The sequence below is a fragment of the Salvia splendens genome, chromosome 2 (genome assembly GCF_004379255.2).
Source record: "Salvia splendens isolate huo1 chromosome 2, SspV2, whole genome shotgun sequence".
Classification (NCBI taxonomy): domain Eukaryota; kingdom Viridiplantae; phylum Streptophyta; class Magnoliopsida; order Lamiales; family Lamiaceae; genus Salvia; species Salvia splendens.
In genome coordinates this window covers 9,532,151-9,547,116 of record NC_056033.1, presented here as the reverse complement: position 1 = coordinate 9,547,116, position 14,966 = coordinate 9,532,151, and the positions used below count along the sequence as shown (strand labels likewise).

General features: G+C 43.0%; 1 long non-coding RNA gene across 1 annotated transcript; it reads right to left on the bottom strand.

Annotated features, from left to right (window-relative positions):
• Positions 1 to 1,673: 1,673 nt before the first annotated feature.
• LOC121764841 lies at positions 1,674 to 3,689 on the bottom strand. Its single transcript, XR_006042642.1, has 2 exons — positions 3,016 to 3,689; positions 1,674 to 1,861 (listed from the first exon to the last, which is right to left on the bottom strand). It is a non-coding gene; the product is annotated as an uncharacterized LOC121764841 (long non-coding RNA).
• Between the last annotated feature and the right edge of the window lie 11,277 nt (positions 3,690 to 14,966).

Genomic DNA, 14,966 nt, shown 5'->3' with positions numbered 1-14,966 from the left:
GCTTGCGAACTCAACTCATTATTTTTATTTAGCTTGTTTCTTCATACTTGAGGACAAGTATGTGTTAAGTGTGAGCAGTTTGATGAGTCTCATTCTCGGCCTTGGTTACTGGTCAGTATAAGGTGCTTTATTGGATAATATCTGCAAAATAGTTGTTAAAGTGTGCAGTTTGAAGTACTAAATCAGGAGGAAAGGTTCAGAAGGAATTCGAGTGAAAAAGCTGCGAAAAGTGTGCAAACTGGTTAGTATGAGCAAAAAATATGCAAACTGGCCAGGATGGATGCTACAGAACTGGACACGAGAAGGAAGGACTTGCTTGGAATAATCACCTATCTAAATAAGGGCAAAATTGTCATTCCATATGAAGAGAAAGCCCTAGAAATTAGGGCAAGCCACCCTATAAATAGGAGCTGAACATAAAGAAAAGGGATGATTTTTTACACCACTTCACTTATGACTTATCATCACTACTACATCACTTTTGAGGAGAATAGCTCCACTAGCTCTTAGTTCCATCTAAATCCAGCAGCCTGACTTGAAGATTCCAGCCACCTGCCGGCGAGGCGCATCATGCCTGATTCATTCCAGCCGTCGTAGTTTTAGAAATTCCTCCAGTTTCAGTTTCCGATGAGCCAAACAATCTTTTACTTGCTTTGTTTTTAAGATTTCTTAGTTTAAGTACTTATTTTTGCTTGCCTTTGACTTGGATTCCAGTAGCTACTTAGTTGGAACATCTTTTGGGTGATAATCTTGAATTCAATGAAGTTTATTGTGGTTTTATTTTGTGTTTCAGCTTCCTTATTATTTCTTTCTGCCTAGTAGCTTGATCTGGTAGTTTTACGTTGATTTCTGTTGTTGAAGTGCTTGAATCTGCTTTGCTTAGTTAGATCTAGGTTTTCTTGGAGTGTTTACAAGTTTTAATCGGGTTAAGTTCCTCAAAAAATGCATGGGAATCGTTTATGCTTGCTTCTGTCACCTTGTCCCGCTGACCAGTTTGCGTAGATCTCAATTTTCTTAGCTTTCGTTCTCGATTTCAAGTTAAATATTGCATTTACGAATTTTCAAGCTTGATCATTCATCAATGGAGTTTGTTAGATCTTGTTTGTTTAGCTTGGTGAAGAAGATAATGTCACAATCAAAGAATGGGACCACTTGTGTTGCCTTTGTTGCTTTTTGCTTTTGTACTTGCACTTTTTCAGCTTTTCTGCACACCCAGGAGACAGTCTGTCAGCATGTCCTTTGATTCTCTTTACCTTTTGTCTAGCCATTTTTAGTAAGTTTCGTCTAGTAGCTTCTCACATGCACACTCGTACCCTAATTTACACACGCACTTTAATAGACACAGACCCAATGACACAGCTAGGTCTAGGTACCCTCCTGGCCAGTTGACACACACACAGAGTCATAGTCTCATCTTTTCCCTCTATCAGATATCATCTCGAGTAGGGAGTAGTTTTTACTGATACACATAATGTACATATATTACTCTATAATGATTATTTTAGTTTCTGTAATGGACCATTTATGATGTGTAATGTAAATGTTGGCTGAGATGTTTTTTTGGTGATTTTATACAGTGGTGGTTGTACCCATGTACACAAGCAGTCGATTAATGCATAATACTTGGTAAATAATGAATAATACTTGATAAATAGTGTACAGAAGCAATGAAATAATGCACAAAGAAATATGACTTTCACCCATTCACCTATGTACACAGCAATCAAATAATGCATAATATTTGATACATAATGTATACTACTAGTTTAATAATGTACAGATTCGTCTTCATCCATCTCATTTCACAGTATTTATCTGGCTTTTTTTACTTCATTGTTCCTGAATCTCAGCTACTTCGCTGCTGTCCAACATACAACATCAGAACATTATTTAAATGAGAAGCTATCAATATTATGTCGCATTTTCATTAAATAATGCACCATTCACCCATGTACACAAGCAGTCAATTAATGCATAATACTTGGTAAATAATGTATAATACTTGATAAATAGTGTACAGAAGCAATGAAATAATGCACCAAGAAATATGACTTTCACCCATTCACCTATATACACAACAGTCAAATAATGCATAATATTTGATACATAATGTATACTATTAGTTTAATAATGTACAGATTCAATCAAATAATGCACTAAGGAATATTATATTAGCAGATTCGGGAGTTCTCGTTTTCACCCATTCACTCATGTACACAACAGTCACATAATGCCTTATACTTGATAAATAATGTATAATACTTAATAACTAGTATACAGAAGCAATCAAATAATGCACACAGGAATATGACTTTCACCATTCACGTATGTACACAAGCAGTCACATAATGCTTATTACTTGAAAAATAATGTAAACTACTAGGTACATAATGTACAGATTCAATCAAAAAATGCACAGAGGAATATTGCATTCACCCAATCACCCACGTCCCTCACAAAGCAGTCAAATAAGGTCTAATAATTGATAAATAATGTATACTATTAGATAAACAATGTACAAATTCAATCAAATAATGCGCACATGTATACTGCACTGACTAAATCCCTCATTTACACAAGCAGTCAAATAATGGATACTACATGATAAATAATGTGTAACCATTATTTAATAATGTACAATGCGCACATGTATACTGCACTGACTAAATCTCCCATGTACACAAGCAGTCAATTAATAGATACTACATGATAAATAATGTGTAACCATTATTTAATAATGAATCCAAGCAATCAAATAATGCACAGAAGAATTTTGCATTCACTCGTCCATCAGCCTATAACTTCCAAAAAAGGGCGATTATAATATTCAATTTCTGGGATTCAGAACTGTAATTGAACTAATCACATAAACAAAGTTCCAATAGGAACCCAGATTAACACCCCCACACCCCTAAAAATGAAATAAAAATCTAGAATCATGCCAATTGAACTGTTCGATAAAAATATCAGAAAATCCCGAAAGAAAAATATGGTAAAGTCAATAAGAAGTCGTACCTGGAAAATCACACTAACCTTTAGATCTTATTCTTCAATGAAATAGAAAAAGGATTTTAGAGGTTCGTCTGTGTCTCGTTGCTACCATCGAGCAGAAGCAAAAGCTTAAATTTCTGCTCAAGAAATAAAAAGGCCCATTGATAAATCCTTGAAAGAGAGCTTTCGATGAAATTTTGTTGCAAAAACAGCCCAGTTATTAGAAGCAGCAATTTGATCCACCTCAGCCAAAATGCTGGTCCATCTAATTTTTTTTCAACCGGTACATTCCGCTACGGGAGTTCGATTTTGACCGTGAATCCGAAGAAAAACGATCAATTTCTGGAGATACCCTGTTGCTTAGTGGCGGCTAGGGATTGGAGAGTGGGTGGAATTTGGGGAGACGATTTGCAGAGACGTGAATTGAGAGATAGACGTTTGGAGTGAGAGAGAGTGAGTAGATGAAAGGTTGTATCAAAATCCCGCATAAATCTCGTTCCTTCCGTTTTGGGTGGTTTTCAATCTTATAATGCAATACGGGATCAAAAAATGGGATTTCATCCGGTCCCTCCATCAACCTAATCTAACGCTCCAAATTAAGAAGAAACTTAAATCTAAGGGAGTAATATGAGATTAATGTTCATATATATATATATATATATTTTGAGAGATTGAAAGAGGAGTAGATTAGGGTTAATGTTCGCAGCAACCCGGATGTGTGAACAAACTAGAGCACGTAGGTACATCTGAATATATATAAAAATGTCGGCAGAATCATATAAATACTCGATATTTATTTACATTTGAAATTCATTTGATGATAGACTGCATTTCCTCTTGCCCATATGCTTTGTGGGGTTGCCCTTTCTGTACGATTCAAACTCTCATTAATTCAATGTTTGAAAAATCTATTGCAACACTTCAGAATAATCATTGGAGTGTGAGACATACAAGATCCTAGTTGTAATCATACATACTTCGTTCTTCTAGTTTTATATGAACACAGATTAATCTGTAACAACCTGCAAAATTAAACAAAAACTCATCTCTTAACGCAATAAAAACGATCGATGTTCTCCCTCCTTCAACGTAGATTCATCTCATATTGTGAACAAAATATGATCATATATAGCTAGTCCACTAGGACAACAATGATGAACTCGTTTATATCAACTAAAATCATACACGAATAATATCCTCCATTACTTCATTAATGAATTGTCATTCAAATGAGAATAGTTACAAAACAAATTGTAAAACAATGGTGTTTTCCGGTAAGAAGAACAAGTTACTGATTGTCAAGCTTCATTTTTCGTACTCCTACTATCTTTTACCAAGAAGGCTTCTCTTCATTAAGAATAACAAGTTGATGAACTGCAGAATGTTTCTGTTAGGATCGTCGACTACAACATTAGTTTGATATTGTCCGCTTTGGGTCAAGCCCGCACGGATTTGTTTTTAGGTCACTCCCAAAATGCCTCAAACTAATTGGGGTTGGACAGGAATTATATACACCTTCCAACTTCCCTCACTCATCTGATGTGGGATAGGTTTGTAACCCAACAAACCTCCCCTCAAATCGAGACCACATCGGGAACGCAGTCGACACAAACGTGGGCAACATTAGTTTGATATTGTCCGCTTTGGGTCAAGCCCGCACGGATTTGTTTTTGGGTCACTCCCAAAAGGCCTCAAACTAATTGGGGTTGGACATGAATTATATACATCTTCCAACTTCCCTCACTCATCCGATGTGGGATAGGTTTGTAACCCAACAGTTTCAACTATCTTTGTCTTGTTTTGAGAATCTTAAAATTTGATGACCAAGTAAGAATTAAGTATGCAATCAGAGCCAATCAAGTAAAGTACTGCTAAACTCTAGCTAGTTAAACTCATTCAGTGTAAATTTTAAGCAAAGGCCAAAATATAGAGATATTACAAATATTGACAGTGAAAATTGCAACAATTAGAAGCAGTTAAATTGCCACCCTTAGAGCATCCGCAACGCGTCTCGTTGCTGTCTCTATCTCGTCTCGGAGAGACGAGACGGCGTTGCAGAGATACGTCTCGGTCTCGTCTCAGCGGGTGTCTCATCCCGGAGGGACGGCTGGCGCGACAGCTCGCCACGCGCCAGCGCCACGTGGCGCGTGCTGGCTCTAGGCGTGACGCCCAAGTGGCGCGTGCTGACGTAATAAATTATTTTTTTTAAATTCGATTTTAATTAAAAAAATAAATAAATAATGTAAACGGTAATGTTACCTTTTTTTTACCGTTTTCAACGGTATTTTTTTTTTCTTTTTTACTCTATAAATACTCATCTTTCATCCTCATTATACACACAAATGCACATCTATTCTTCTCAAATCATCTCTCTTTCCTCTCCAATTTTCTTCTCAAAATGTCCGGCGACGGAAACGAAGGCGGCTCCGGCAAATATGATTTGAACACGTTTGGCGACTGGGGGGGCATGTACAATGTCTTGGGTGCTGCCAGTTCCGGTTCATCGACGCCGGGCACCCAAGGCTCGTCGACGCCGGCGGCGTACCAACCACCCTATTTTGATGTTGATGCATACTCTCGTCCCTTCGCCCCGAGGTATGGGCAATCGCAGGGATTATCCCATATTAGGGAGGATTTTCCGGATGAACCCAATCCGGAAGGAGGATGAGTCGGTGGAAGCTCTAGAGGTCGCGCATTTGACACCGTGGAGGAAGAGGATGAGGCGGACGGGGAGGAGGAGGATATAGGCCGTCATCCATACAGCTGCAAGGACACGATGACTCTGTTCAACGCTTGGGTCAATGTCTCGTACGATCCCATCGTCGGGAATCAACAAACCCGCAAGTGTTTTTGGGAAAAGGTCACTGACGCCTACAACGAGAACAAGCCGTCTCGGTCCCGCCGCCGCACCATGAAGATGCTCCGCAGTCATTTTGACCGAGTCGACAGAGATGTCAAAACAATTTTCGGCATCTACAAGAATGAAGTTGCTCAATACCAAAGTGGAGCCAGTGGAGCCGACATTATGAAAGCGGCTATGCGAGTCTTTTTTTACGACAACGGCAAATAATTCAAACATGTCGATGTTTGGGAGGCCGTCAAAGACGTTGAAAGGTGGGCCGGCGGTATCCAGTCCAGCACGGGCTCGAAACGCACGAAGCACACGGCGGGTGGCCAATACTTATCTAGTGAGGGCGGGCCAGGCAACGCCTCACAAGAGGTTGAGGGCACGACCACCAATGCATGGGGCTCCTCTCGTGGGCATCATCGGCCGCAAGGGACCAAGGCAGTGAAGGCGGCTAGAGGGAGGAGGGGCCGGGGTGAATCAAGCCAGGCAGGCTTGGTCTCTAGTTCGAACACCCTATTGTCCATGTACTTGACCACCACGATGGCTGACACTTCCCGCATGACGCCTCCCCAATATCAAGCTCATCTTGTCTGAATTGAGTATATGGCAAGACAAATTGGTATTCCGCTTCTAGGTAGCTTGAGTGCACCGCCACTGCCTTCGGGGGATGATTCGCCGGCGGAGTAGTTTTTATAATTTCTATAAAATTGTATTTTAAATTAGGTAATTTTTATTTTTTTAGGATTTTAATTATGTGTGTTTTTTTGGGAATGAAATACTAGATTTAAAAGGGATGTGCTATAGATAGCTTAAAGGGCACAAATTCTTTTGGGAATGAAATACTAGGAACTTTCCAATTTGGGTGTTCATCCCACTACCAACCAGCCTGAGTGTCAGTGAGCTAGAATAGGTGCAAAGGGAAAATTTGACTGACCAAGAACTGGAAAACACGATCTTGATTTCAATAACAAAACTAGCTAGGCTGGCGCTGCAAGAAAAAAGGCAAGAATTGATCCTTCACTAAATGAGGATCAACTAAAGGATAAGAGCATCCACATCCGTGCTCTTGCCAACGAGCACGGATGTGGGCCCGACCCCACTTTTTCTCTCTGCTCTTAAGTAAGAGCACAACACCCACATCCGTGCTCTTTCGCAAGGACGCGTATAAGGGTTCCATCATTCCATTATTCAATTTAAATAAAAGCATTTCCACAAAATTAAAATACATTAAAAATACCCGGAATAATATTACAAATTACAAAAAAATTAAAAATTACATAATTAAATTCCTAAAAAATAAAAAATGCATAATTAAAATACTAAAAAATAAAAATTACATACTTAAAATCCTAAAAAATAAAAATTACATAATTAAAATTCTAAAATACATTTCCACCAATATTGATCGCCGGATTAGTTCGTGCCAACCTCCGGATCTTCGGAGATTGACAAGAACGCTTTGAACAATTGCTCCATATCCCTCGGAGTGTACGGTGTGCGAACACCGCGAGTAGGAGGAGTCGGAGTTTGGGAGGGGCCGCTCGACCTCGCTCTAGGCTCGGGTGTCCACCCGTATTGCCCTTCGGGGGCATCTTGGTCGTCGATCGGGTAAGGCCGGTAGCCACCCGGAACTTCCGAACCTTGGGTTTGAGGAGGGGTCGAATATTCCGTTTCCGGACTAGGAAACAGTTGTGAACCGAACCAATCGGGGTTCCAACCGTGGGAGCCGGGGGGTGATCGCCGTGGCCGAACATTGTTTTGTTGTAAGAGTAAGAGTGAAAGAAAGATTGAGAATTGAGAATGGAAATGAGAGAATTTAGATGAGAATTGTGTAGTGTGGTGTGAATTTTTGGTGTGGAAGTGAGGGTATTTATAGATGAAAATGTGTATTTTTATGGAAAAAAATTGAAAAATAAATTAAAAGTGGATAGAAAACGGATATAATTTTTTGGGAAGTGGGAAAATATATTTTTTTATTTTTAATCGGATTTTTTTAATTAAAATCCGATTTTTTTAAAAAAAATTAAAATTGCCAACGGCATAGGAAGCTGCCACGTCGCCTGCTTGTTGACACGGACGTGCTCGATGCATCGAGCAGCGCCGTGCCAGCGGCGGACAGCTCACGGACGGACGAGCTTGTGCTCACCGATGTGGATGCTCTAAGCCTAGAGATGGTGATGGTTTGGCGAATTTTTGATGGTGATGAATGCTGGAAAATACAGATCACGACACAGAGATTTACGTGGTTCGATTTACTGAGGTAAATCTACGTCCACGGGAAGAAAAGAGGGCAGAGTTGTATTGCTTGATCTGTTTTCTACAGCTTACAATACAGACTTGCTATTTGATATTTGATCTCTAGAGAACTTAAACTTTGTCTATCTGATCTAAGTTCTATTTATACATTGAACTAAGATCGTAGCTTGCATCACTACTAGCTAGGTAGTGGATGTCGTGGAGGTCATGCGATCCTGCATGGGTCCACTATCTCCTTGTTGGCTTGCAGGTTGACAACTGTACCACTTCTGCATGAGTCCACTATCTCCCAGTTCGGTCGAATACTGAGACCGAACTGCTGAACTATTGCCGAGCAGCTTTTGCCGATACTGAGACCGAACTGCTGAACTATTGCCGAGCAGCTTTTGCCGATACTGAGAGTAGAGCTTGATTGGTCGGCTTTTACCGAGCTGTAGGCTTCTACCGAGCTGCCGAGCTGTAGGCTGGGGCCGAACTCTTTGGTAATGCCGAACTGATACTCTTCCTTGGACTTTGGGCACTGCTATTGGGCTTGTTTAGTACGTACTCCATCACTACCCCCCCGAAAAGCGAAGTGAATCATTTCGGCGAAGCGAGTCACTTCGGCATTCTGGATAAGTAAACTTCTTTGGTCGGGCTTAGTCTTCGGTCTTTATGAAGTAAACTTCTTTGACCGGACTCGGTTTGTGTCCTAATTTGGCGAGTTTTATCGCTGGGATCGAACTTTCCCTTTGTCCTAATTTGGGGATTGGACTTTCCCTTGTCCTAATTCGGCGAGTTTTATCGCTGGGATCGAACTTTCCCTTTGTCCTAATTTGGGGATTGGACTTTCCCTTGTCCTAATTCGGCGAGTTTTATCGCGTGGATCGGACTTTCCCTTTTTGCAGTTCGTTTCAGACGAACTGCTTGTTTCTTAAGCTGAATTGTGGTCTTGTATCCTCCTTAGAAGCTTGGACTCACAATCGTTAGCTTGCAGCTCGTTTCAGACGAACTGCTTGTTTCTTAAGCTGAATTGTGGTCTTGTATCCTCCTTAGAAGCTTGGACTCACAATCGTTAGCTTGCAGCTCGTTTCAGACGAACTGCTTGTTTCTTAAGCTGAATTGTGGTCTTGTATCCTCCTTAGAAGCTTGGACTCACAATCGTTAGCTTGCAGCTCGTTTCAAACGAACTGCTTGTTTCTTAAGCTGAATTGTGGTCTTGTATCCTCCTTAGAAGCTTGGACTCACAATCGTTAGCTTGCAGCTCGTTTCAGACGAACTGCTTGTTTCTTAAGCTGAATTGTGGTCTTGTATCCTCCTTAGAAGCTTGGACTCACAATCGTTAGCTTATATATGTTCTAAAAAGGGGATCAGCCTTCGAAGAACAAGATACCTCAGTAACATTTGTAAGAGACGACACGCACATAGACAGACAAAACGCATATAGACAAATAAACGACAAGCATAAAAAAAACAAGTAAAACACAAAGAAAGCACATACCCCTAGGACCGAACTAGACATAAGACTGACTGACCGGACTGTCTCTTACAAATGGAACTTCTTGAGGTTGGAGATGTGCCATGTTCGGGGTACTTGCTCTCCTGACTTGTGAGTCAATTTATAAGACCCTTTGCCGAGGACTTCTGACACCCGATATGGACCTTCCCATGTGGGTTCGAGTTTGCCCAGCTTTTCTGCTCGGCTTACTTCGTTGTTTCTCAAGACGAGATCTCCCACTTGAAATTGCAGCTTTTTCACCCTTTGGTTATAATACCGGGCTACTTGCTCCTTGTACTTGGCTGCTTTTATGCAGGCCAATTCTCTTCTCTCTTCGGCCAGATCTAGTTCGGCTCTCAGTCCGTCATCATTCATTTCTGAGGAGAAATTTATAGTTCGGGGACTGGGTACGCCGATCTCAACCGGAATCACGGCTTCAGTGCCGTACACCAGACTGTACGGAGTTTCACCGTTTGAGGTCTTGGGTGTAGTTCGGTAGGACCATAGGACTTGAGGGAGATTTTCTACCCATTGTCCTTTGGTTTGTTCTAACCGAGCTTTTAACCCTTTCACTAAGATACGGTTTGTTACCTCCGTTTGTCCGTTTGCTTGTGGGTGAGAGACCGAAGTGAACCGCTGTTGAATATTCAGCTCTTGGCACCAATTCTTGAACGCCTTGTCGGTGAACTGAGTTCCATTATCTGAAATGAGGATATGGGGTATGCCAAATCGGCACACTATGTTCTTCCAGACGAAATCCAATGCCTTCGAGCTCGTTATCGTAGCTAATGGTTCAGCTTCCACCCACTTCGTGAAGTAGTCCACGGCAACGATAAGGAATTTCATTTGCCGAGGAGCTTGTGGTAGTGGTCCTACTATGTCTATGCCCCATTGCATAAAAGGCCAAGGGCTTTGCATAGTATATAGATCGGTCTGCGGCATCCTTGGGATATTTGCATGGATTTGGCACTTCGTGCATGTCTTGACGAGCTGTACTGCTTCTTGTACCAAAGTTGGCCAATAATACCCCCATCTCAGAACTTTTTTAGCTAAAGCTCTAGCTCCGATGTGGCTACCACAAGATCCTTCATGAACTTCTCTAAGGATGTAGTCCGTCTCTTCTGGCCCTACGCATCGTAATAACGGCTGAAGGTAGGACTTTCTGTATAGGATTCCTCCATGAAGTTCGTACCGAAGTGCTCGGCATGTGATTTTCCGAGCTTCTCTCTTATCCTCGGGCAGTTGTCCTTGATCTAGATACTGTAAGATCGGCGTCATCCAGTTCGGCGAGCTGGCTACTGAATGTACCTCAGCTTCATCAATGCTTCGGTGCATCAATTCCTCCACCTTTGAGCTTGGATATGAGGCCAACTTACTTAAAGTATCTGCTCGGCTGTTTTCCGCTCTGGGAATGCGGATTATCCGAAAATAAGAGAAACTTCGGCTAATGCTTTGCGCTTTGTCTAAGTATTTCCTCATCCTCTCATTACGGGCTTCACTTGTACCCAGCATGTGATTCACTATGACTTGTGAATCACAATGGATTTTGAGAGACTTGATAAATAGACTTTGCGCTAGCTGGAGTCCGGCAAGGAGAGCTTCGTATTCGGCTTCGTTATTAGTGGTTGGAAATAAGAAACGAAGTGAATAAGTTACCTCGTGTCCGTCGGGAGCGATAAGTAGAATACCAGCTCCACTTCCCGTTTTATTCGAAGCTCCATCTACGAATCCACTCCAGCAGTCCGGCGGCTCTACCTCGGATTCCTGGGGCTGTGTTAGTTCGTCATTGGCAGGATTTTTCTGTTCGGCAATAACAGGGATTGCTTGATCGAACTTTGCTTCTGCAAGAAAATCTGCCAAGGCTTGTCCCTTGATGGCTTTCCGAGGTAGATATTCTATTGAGTGTTCTCCCAGCTCTATGGCCCATTTGGCGATTCTGCCTGATGCTTCTGGCTTGGTCAAAACTTGCCGAAGTGGAAGATCGGTTAAGACGCATACCTTGTGAGCATAGAAGTATGGCCGCAGTCTCCTTGCTGCATTTACTAACGCCAGAGCAATTTTTTCCAGAGGTTGATACCTTGTTTCTGGACCTCTTAATGCTCGGCTCGTAAAGTAGATGGGAAGCTGCTTTAGGCCTTCTTCTCGTACAAGCACCGCGCTAATGGTTTGATCTGATGCCGCTAAGTATAAGAATATCACTTCGGCATCTGTTGGAGCAGAGAGAATAGGAAGCTCGGCTAAATAACTTTTGAGCTCGTCAAAAGCTTTTTTCTGCTCGGCTCCCCACTCAAACTTTGGTGCCTTTTTCAACACTTTGAAGAACGGCAGTTGCTTTTCGGCTGCTTGGGAAAGGAATCTATTCAGTGCGGCTAGACATCCAGTTAGCCTTTGCACATCATGTATGGACTTCGGCATCGCCATGTTCTGAACAACTTGAACTTTTGAGGGATTTGCCTTGAGTCCGTCCTTCGAAACCCAACAACCCAGAAACTTTCCCGAATCTACCAAAAAGGTACATTTTTGGGGATTGAGTTTGAGGTTGGCTTTTTTGAGCACGTCGAGGGTGGATTTGAGGTTGTCTTCGTACTCCGAAGTGCTTCTGCTTTTGACGACTATGTCGTCAACATACACTTCAACCTCTTTTCCGATCAAATGCCGAAAAAGCTTATCTACCATCCTTTGATATGTGGCTCCGGCATTCTTTAAACCGAATGGCATCTTTTTATAAGCAAAGATGCCGAAGTCAGTAATGAAAGCCGTTTTTTAAGCATCATTCTCATCCATCAAAACTTGGTGGTAGCCTTTGTATAAATCAAGAAAACAGAAAATTTCGAAGCCGATCAAGGCTTCTACTTTTTTATCTATGTTCGGAAGGGGATAGCAATCTTTAGGACAGTGCTTGTTTAGATCGGTAAAATCTATGCACATCCGCCATCCTCCTTCTTTTTTCTTGATCATCACTGGATTGGCCACCCAAGAAGGATACTTCACCTCGAATAATACATCCGCTTTCAGTAATTGGCGGACTTCGTCATGGATGACTTGATTTCTTTCTGCCGCAAAGAGTCTTTGCTTCTGTTTTATAGGCCGGACTGAAGGATCAATATTTAACCGATGAGTGATTACCTCAGGGGGCACTCCGGTCATGTCCAACGGAGACCATGCAAAGACATCTTTGTACTCCTTGAGGAGCTGGATGGTCTTTTCCCGGAGTAGAGGCGTTCCTGCGAAACCGACCTTCACCGTTCTGGATGGATCATCTTCATATAACCGGACTTCCATCGAGTTCGGCTCCGGTGTGACTTCGGTCATTTCGCCTGCCTCTGATTCCGGCTGCTGTGATTGCTATGCTTGATGATGCCGATCTGATTGCTCGGTACTTTTAAGCGCAATCTGCAGACACTCCTTTGCTCTCTTTTGATCACCTCGGATGACCGCTATCCCACCTTTAGTGGGGATCTTGATGGTGAGGTGATAAGTAGAGCAAACGGCCCGAACTGCGTTGAGCCAGTCTCTTCCCAAGATGATGTTGTACGGGGACCGAGCTTTTACCACAAAAAACTCGATCATCGTACTGGAGCTTGTAGGCGCTTTTCCCACCGTGATCGGAAGGCTGATAATACCTTCAGGGCGGGTGTCCTCCTGGGCGAAACTTTTCAGAGGAAGTGGAGCCGGACTGAGCCGAGCTGGATCCACTTCTAGTTTATCGAAACATTCTTTAAAAAGAATGCTGACTGACGCTCCTGTATCCACGAACACTCTGTGGATCAGTTTGTTTGACACTCCGGCTTGAATGACAATGGCGTCTTGATGAGGAGAGATGGCCGGGACGGGATCGGCATCTGAAAATGTAATCACCTCGTCCCGTTTCAGCCTTTTATGCGTTGGCTCCTCTCGATTGAAGCCTCTGCGCTCTGACTTCAGGGACGATTTAGTCTTCCCGGCAGGGAGAGCATCAATAGTCAGGATTACTCCATCATATTGCGGCTCGTCATCGTCTTCGGGATCCTGTTGCCTTTTCAGATCCTGAGGAGCGCAGTTCGCACCTCTCTGCTTCTTGTTCTTTTTTGGTTGCTTGCTTTGGTATCTTTTTAACGTCCCTGCTTTCACAAGAACATCAATACCTGCAGCCAAATGTCGGCACTCCTCGGTATCGTGACCGTGGTCTTGATGGAAGGAGCAATATTGATCCAGAGGTCGACGCGCGGCCGATTTCGTCATCCGCTTTGGCTTTTCGAACATATCGGAATGTAGTTCGAAAATTTCCGCTCTCGACTTGTTCAATGGTACGAACTGAGCGGGCGGCTTCTCAGGATTGAGACGTGGTCCCAATCTGCCTTGTACCGGTGCCCTTTGAATTCTTTCAAAAGGAGTTCGGCGAGGAAGCCTCTGATCGCTATGATCGGGCTTCTTTTCGTCTCCTCTAGATGAGCTGTCTAAAGACCGTTTTCGACGGTCTGCCTCATCGGCACGGGAGAACTGGTCCGCAATGTCCCACATCTCTTGAGCTGTTTGCGGACTGCATTCCACGAGCTTTCTGTAGAGAGCTCCGGGCAGGATTCCATTTTGGAATGCCGAAATGACAAGTAGATCATTGAGATCATCTACTTGTAGGCATTCCTTGTGGAATCTCGTCAAAAAGTCGCTGATCTTTTCGTCGCGACCTTGACGTATAGAAAGCAGCTGAGCCGAAGTGATTCGGGCTTCCGCTTTCTGAAAAAACCTCCTGTGGAAAGCATCCATTAGATCTCGGTAAGATCTAATGCTGCCTTGGGGGAGGCTATCGAACCACCTTCTTGCGTTCCCGATAAGCAGCTCGGGAAACAGCTTGCACATATGGACCTCATTGAGACCCTGGTTCGCCATGTTATACTGATAGCGTCCCAGGAAGTCATGAGGATTCACTAACCCGTCATAAGTCAACGACGGAGTTCGGTAGTTCTGTGGCAAGGGAGTTCGGGTGATATCGTCCGAGAACGGAGTCTTCAATGCTCCGTACATGGCGAACCCGACATCTCTTCGGTATGGAGGAGATGGAGTTCTCCTGTGATTCCGGTACCGAGGAGGAACAGGAACATGTCGGGGTTGAGGATTCTTCTTCCTGGAAGACACGGCACTACTGCGGTAGTGACTTTCATGTCTGGATGAGGAAGGAGAATCCACCGCTTTCGTCTCCGGTTTTTGGCCTGTTTGCAGGAATGCTAAGAATTCATCCTGCTTCTCGGCCAAAAACAACTTGACAGCCTCGTTCAAATCGGGCTGCTGAGAAGACTCGGTGCGACGACTTCTGGAGTGGCTTGTTCCTTCACCGTGAGGACTGGAGACAGATTTCTCACGAGGCTGCTTTCCAGGCCTATGGGCTGCTGGACTAGCTTCCTCATGGTTATCACGGAC